Here is a 6,994-nt window from a genome sequence, read left to right on the forward strand (position 1 = left end):
GCTTATAAACTTTGATCAATCTTCTCATCCTCCTCAAGAGCTATCATATTTTCTTCTATCTATCAATGACTAGAGAAAATAGTTGAATTCCCTCAATTGACGTTGTTTTATATCTTCAAGTGAAAAGACCGTACCATTGCTTATAAACTTTATCCTTAATTTAGCTTTTGATATATTTAATCACATAAAATGGAAAATATATCTAATAAGTCAATAGCTAATAAAATTATGGGAGATTAGAATGCATCCAAATTAAAGAATTTCATCCTCAAATTTGGTTTAACCCGGAAAAGGTGAGGATAAGTCTATTGCATTTTTTATTCTAACTCCCATGTGATTTCTCTAGTTGGTGATCCTTCTCACATTACCTTCACCAAAGGTATGTCATTGTTTCTCAAGTACTTAACATCATGTGATTTCTCTAGTTGGTGATCCTTCTCACATTACCTTCACCAAAGGTATGTCATTGTTTCTCAAGTACTTAACATCACGATATACTACTTGAAGTAGTTGTTTGAAAATTGAGATTTAATTCAAACTCTATTAACTCCATTAACACGCGTTGGAAGGGATTCGACACAAACTTTTTAAATTGAGATATATGAACCCCACATCATCTATTTCAAATAGAGAATACAACAATGCATGCAAATATGTGTAATATCCTACTTTTAAGCTCAAGATATTACTCAAATTATTTATTTGTTTATAAAATGTGACAACTGTTATTTTAAATTAGGTTGAAATTAATTTTAAAATTAAATTAAACTAAATCAAACTTAATAATGTGTCAATAAAATGATTAATATAATAAAAGTATGCACAACTTATTTCTTTAATGTATAAAGTTCTTATTTAAAATTTTCTCTTTTATCTCCATCAACGCATAAACAATATCATCAATCATGCCTATCTTCTTTGGTATCTAAAATGTCATAGCCTTAGTTAGAGACAAAATCACAACAATACTAACTTAGGTTACTAAAATACAGGGTATAATAAATTCAAAATTTAACAAGAATGATACAAACAAAACCAATCGCATAGGCAATGAGACTAACAAAAAATTACTTTTATACGCAACAGAATAAAAACCATAAGTTCAGTTTAACATACCCCACTACAGTTTAACACACCCCCCACTAAATCATGTATAAACATCATACAAATCTAAACTTTATCATTCAAACCATCTTTGTGTTTTTTATTTTATAAAAAATAGGTTTTTTCTTTCCTTTTAATCCTTTATGCATCAAAAATTTATAACTAATATCAAATAATACTATTTGAATGCCATTGCGATTTGTGATATAACTAATATCATATAATTGCAAAATAGAAGGAAGTGATTTATTTACACTTAATTTTTTTATAAAAATTATTTTTTAAATATCATTTTTTTAAAATTATATTTTTAAATATATTTTAATCTTCAATAATATATATTTATGTTATAAAATATCAAAATTACTCTTTTAATTTATAAAAAACAATTTTAAAAAATTTGTAATATTTTAAAAAACGTTTATGTAGAATCTATTTTAAAAAATACAGAAAAAAATTATTTTTTTAAAGCTCATATATTGTCAGCTCTAAATTTAAAATTGAAAAGTCTTTGATCTCTTTAAATTAGTGTGTTTTAGTCTTTTTTTTCTATATTTTTTAGGATAAAGTTCTTAAATATTGCATTCTATTTGCTTTTAACATTCATGAATTATTTCTAAAAGAAAATATACAGAACGAAAATAAAAAATATGTAAACTCACATAACCAAAAAATTATTTAAACTTTAAAATTTATAACATATCAATTATTGCACACTTAAAATATAATAATCTCTCGAAACTATATCATCAAAAAATTTAAAATGCAGATTTAAATTATTAAAATATTAGAATAAAATAATTCATAGAAAGAATCATAATCTGAATACATTTACAACCAATTTATAGGTAAGTAATTAAATAATTAAAAATTTTAATTTTTAAAATATAGCACTAGATTAATAAAAATATTGAAATAAAATAAATCATAGAAAAAATTGTAATTTTAATATAGTTACACCCAATTTATAAACAAGTAATTAAATCATTAAAATTAAAAAGATAGAATTTTTAAGTAATTAAAATTAGAAGATGTTACAATATGGGCTCTTAAAATAGTATCATCATCTAAATTAGAAGTTAAATATTTATTTTATTTAAATAAATAGTAAATAACTTTATTGTTGTAAAACGATGTCGTCAATAATAGAACAAAGTTATAAGATAAAAATTAAGTTTCTTGAACAAACACAAGAAACCCTATTAGATTTATGACAGAGAGAAGAAAGAAGAAGAGGAATTGGTTAAAACTGTTTTACTATTCACTTTCTCATAAGAGTTAAAGATTACAAGTGAATACCAACAATTAAACTCTCTCAACAACCTGAGTGAACTAATCTATTTATAAACTACTAAACTAACTTAAGCAATAAACTAACTTAAAAAATTGGGTTTAAATAAAGGCTCAATTTGACATACTAACTTAGAATACAAGTTAACATATTTCGACAACATGTTTGAACAGACTTTGATTACAACATGCACAACTCCTGTCGAAATATCAAGTTATCTCTGTCGAGATCAGAGTTTGATCCAAATTCTCACAAATCTCAACTTTGGAACAAACTCTACAAACATAAAGGGAACAAACTAACTTTCTTCATGCAGCTTTATCAACTACATATAGTGAAAAAACTTGCAGCTTGACAATGTCTTAGTGATCATATCAGCATTGTTTCATTCGAAACCTTCATCACTTGGACTTCTCCACGCTCAATTATCTCTCTGATGAAATGTAGCCTCACATCGATGTGCTTGTTTCGCTCATGATAGGTTGAATTCTTCGACAAATGTATTTCACTTTGACGATCATATTTAAAAATGATTACTCGACTCTGAAGTTTCATCTCCTTAGCAAAACCTTCAAGTCACAATGCTTCTTTCACATATTCAGTGAGGGCAATATACTCCGCTTCAGTGGTTGATAAGGCAGCAACCTTCTGAAGTTTCGCTTTCCAACTAATTATTGTGAGAAACATATTGAACACATATCCAGAAATAGATTTTCTTGAATCCATACAACATTTATAATCAGAGTAAAAATCCTTCGATTTTAACTTTTCTATCATCGCCAAAGGCTCCACCATAAATAAGTGCTATTTCAGAAACACATTTACGTACCTTAGAATCCACTTTAATGCTTTCTAGTACGCCTTCCTAGGATTTTCCATATACTTGCTTACAAGGCTCACTCCGTACGCTATGTCTGACCTCGTACAGACCATAACATACATCAGAGAACCTACTATACTAGCATATCAAGTGCTATTCATATAGGCTCTTTTGACTTCACTAATAGGACTTTAAGTCGAACTCAACTTGAACTGAGGATTAGTCGGTGTTACCACATGCTTTGAATTCGACATACCAAACTTGTCGAGAATCTTCTGCAGGTATGTCTTCTGAGATAAGCATAATTTCTAATGCTTTCTATCTCTCCAGATGTTAATCCAAAGAATCCTGGAGGCAGCTCCTAGATCTTTCATCTTGAACTCCTTATCGAGTTCAACCTTCACCTTCGTAACATCTTCGACATTGTTTCTTACTATGAGGATGTCATCCACATAAAGAAAAAAAGATAAAAGGTGAATTTCCAGATCTAAATCGAAAGTAAACACAATGGTCGAACTTACTCCTAGTGAAACCTATGTGTGCTATGAACTTGTCAAATCTCCTATTTCATTGTCGAGGAGATTGTTTCAGGTCATATAACGACCTATTTTGCTTTCACAGATAATCTTTATTTCCCTTTTCTGCATACCCTTCAGGTTTCCTCATCGGGATTGTTTTATCTGGATCACCATATAGAAAGACAATCTTCACATCTATCTGTTCAATTTCTAGGTCGAACTTCGCCACCATAGAAAGCCACATTCAAATGGATTTATGCTTTATAACAGGTGCGAACACATCATTGAAATTGACAACTTATTTATGAGTGAATCCCCTAGCAACCAACCTTTCCTTAAATCTCTTCGATGTTCCTTCTCCGATTCCTTCCTTAGCCTTGAAGATCCATGTACATGGCTTTCACAATAGTTGTTATCATGAAGAGATTTCATCTCATCATCCATGGATTTCATCCATTCAGTCTTGTTTCGACTCCTCAAAGCTTCCTTATAATCCATAGGTTTTTCATCAAGGACCTCACTTGCAGAGACTAAGGTGAATGCTATGAGATTTGCATAACCAAGTCTCTGAGGTGTCTTGATGACTCTTCTCGACATGTCTCTCACCAGCAGGTAGTCATTATCAGTCTCCTCATTTTTTATAGCAACTTATGCTTCTTATTCGACTTCATTTGGGTTATGCAATTCAGCATCGACATGCTCCACCTCAACAGGAATCTCTTCCTGTTCCAGCTCTTCTTCAGAGATCTTGGTGCTTCGACCAACTTCATCAATTTTATTGAACGTCATTTCTACTTCATTGAAAACTAAAACTCGACTTGTGATAAATCTCTTGTGACCTAACTCTAGGTACCACAACCTATAATCTTTGACTCCTTCAGCGTATCCGAGGAACATACATCTCAGAGCTCTAGGTTCAACCTTGTCTTGCCTAATATGAGCATAAGCTAAGCATCCAAATAATCTAAGTCTGACGAGATTAGATGGATGTTTTTACCATACTTCTTCAGGTGTTTTCATCCCCAAATATGTCGAGGGTCATCTATTTATCAGGTAAGTTATAGTCATGACTACCTCAACCCAAAACACCTTCTTCAATCCCGCACTAACTAACATGCATCTCACTTTTTCCAAAATGGTTCGATTAAACCTTTAAGGCATACCATTTAGTTGAGGAGTACCTGTAGTAGTTTGGTGCCTTGCAATACTAGACTCAACATAATAGCTATCGAAAGTCTCATTGCAAAATTCAATACCATTGTCGGTCCTTAACCTCTTGACAGTCCCGCCAGTTTGGTTTTCGACCAGAGTTTTCCAACTTTTGAAATTTTCAAAAGTTTCATCCTTAGTCTTCTGGATGAATACTAATAACTTCATAGAATAATCATCAACTATGGATAGAAAATACTTTGAACCTGAGTATGAGGGATCCCTTGTAGGCCCCAAAGATCAACATGAATGTAATCAAGTGATCCATGTCTTCTTTGTTTATCTTTGTTAAACTTCATTCGACAGGATTTATCAAATACACAAGGTTCACAAAATTCCAGTTTTTCGACCTTGTCACCATACAACATATTTTGTTTTGACAATTCGACCAGGCCTTTTTCACTAATATGGACAAGTCTCTTGTGCCATAGCTCAGTCTTAGACATAGGTTTCGTTGATGCCACATCTGCTGAACCACTTACAACCTTAACGTCAAGGGTATACAAGCCTTGTTTCTTCATGCATCTCAAGACTTCCTTCGACCCCTTCATTACCCTTAGGATACTTTACTCTCCTTTAAACACATATCCTTTCTTGTCGAATTCTCTAAGATAAATTAAATTCCTCTTAAGATCAGGAACATACCTAACGTCATTCAATAGTCTTATTCACTCATCATGGAGCTTGAATCTCACAGATCCAATACCTATAATTTTGCATGTTTTGTTGTTTCCCAGCAGCACTGATCCACCACCTTGATCACATAATTCCTCAAACACATCCTTGTTTGGAGTCATATGCCAATTACAACCTAAATCCATAATCCACTTCTTGCTAGATTCGCTGCTTGAAACCACCGGGATATCAGATGATTCATAACCATCTTGCATAATGGTTGTATTACTATTATCCTTTCCACCATGATTATTCAATTGATTAGGGCATACTTTTCGTGTATGATCCTCCTTCTTACAATGATAACACTTAATAGAAGTAGCATTATCACCATAAGAATTTTGTAGAACTTTCCCTTCTTTTTCTCAAACCTACCATTTTTCTTCAAGAATTTCCCCTTAACGGACAAACCTTCACCAACTGTTAAAGACTTTTGCTCCTTTTGTTTGTTCAAGTCCTTAGAGTACAAGGCAGATTGAACATCTTTAAAGGTCAATGAATCTCTTCCATACAAGAGAGTTTCTTTGACGTGAGCACGAGACTTAGGTAAAGAACACAACAACAACAACGCTTGACCTTCATCATCAATCTTGACCTTAATATTTTCAAGATCAAGAATCAACTTGTTGAAACATATCGAGGTGCTCAGCCAAGGATTTGTCTTCAGTCATCTTGAATGAATACAAAGATTGCCTCAGGTAGAGGCGATTGACCAACGTTTTGGTCATGTACAAACCTTCAAATTTTATCCACACACCAGCTGCAGTTTTCTCCTTTGAAACCTATCGGAGAACCTTATCACCAAGGCTCAATACAATGGTGTTGTGGGTTTTTTTGACCATCGTTGTCTTTTCCTTCTCCGATAGGGAAAAATCCATCTTGTCCGCTCCTTCCAATGCTTCTAACAAACCCTATTGAACAAGAAGGGCTTACATCTTCAAGCGCCACAAACCAAAATCATTCACACCGATGAATTTCTCAATCTCATACTTTGTTGATGACATCTTTCTTCTCTACGCTCACTGCACCAGTTTGTTGTGAAATAATATTGCCAATAACACAACAAAGTTATGAGATAAAGATTGAGTTTCTTGAACAAACACAAGAAACCCTATTAGGTTTATGAAAGATAGAAGAAGGAAGAAGAAGAATTGGTTAAAACTGTTTTACTATTCACTTTCTCAATAAATGTTAAAGATTAAAAGTGAATACCAATAGTTAACCTCTCTCAACAACCTGAGAGAACTAGTCTATATATATACTACTAAGCTAACTTAAGCAACAAGCTAACTTAAACAATTGTGTTTAAACAAAGGCCCAATTCAACATACTAACTTAGAAAACAAGTTAACATATTTCTACAACATATTTGAATAG

The sequence above is a fragment of the Lathyrus oleraceus genome, chromosome 4, assembly GCF_024323335.1.
Source record: "Lathyrus oleraceus cultivar Zhongwan6 chromosome 4, CAAS_Psat_ZW6_1.0, whole genome shotgun sequence".
NCBI classification, from domain to species: domain Eukaryota; kingdom Viridiplantae; phylum Streptophyta; class Magnoliopsida; order Fabales; family Fabaceae; genus Lathyrus; species Lathyrus oleraceus.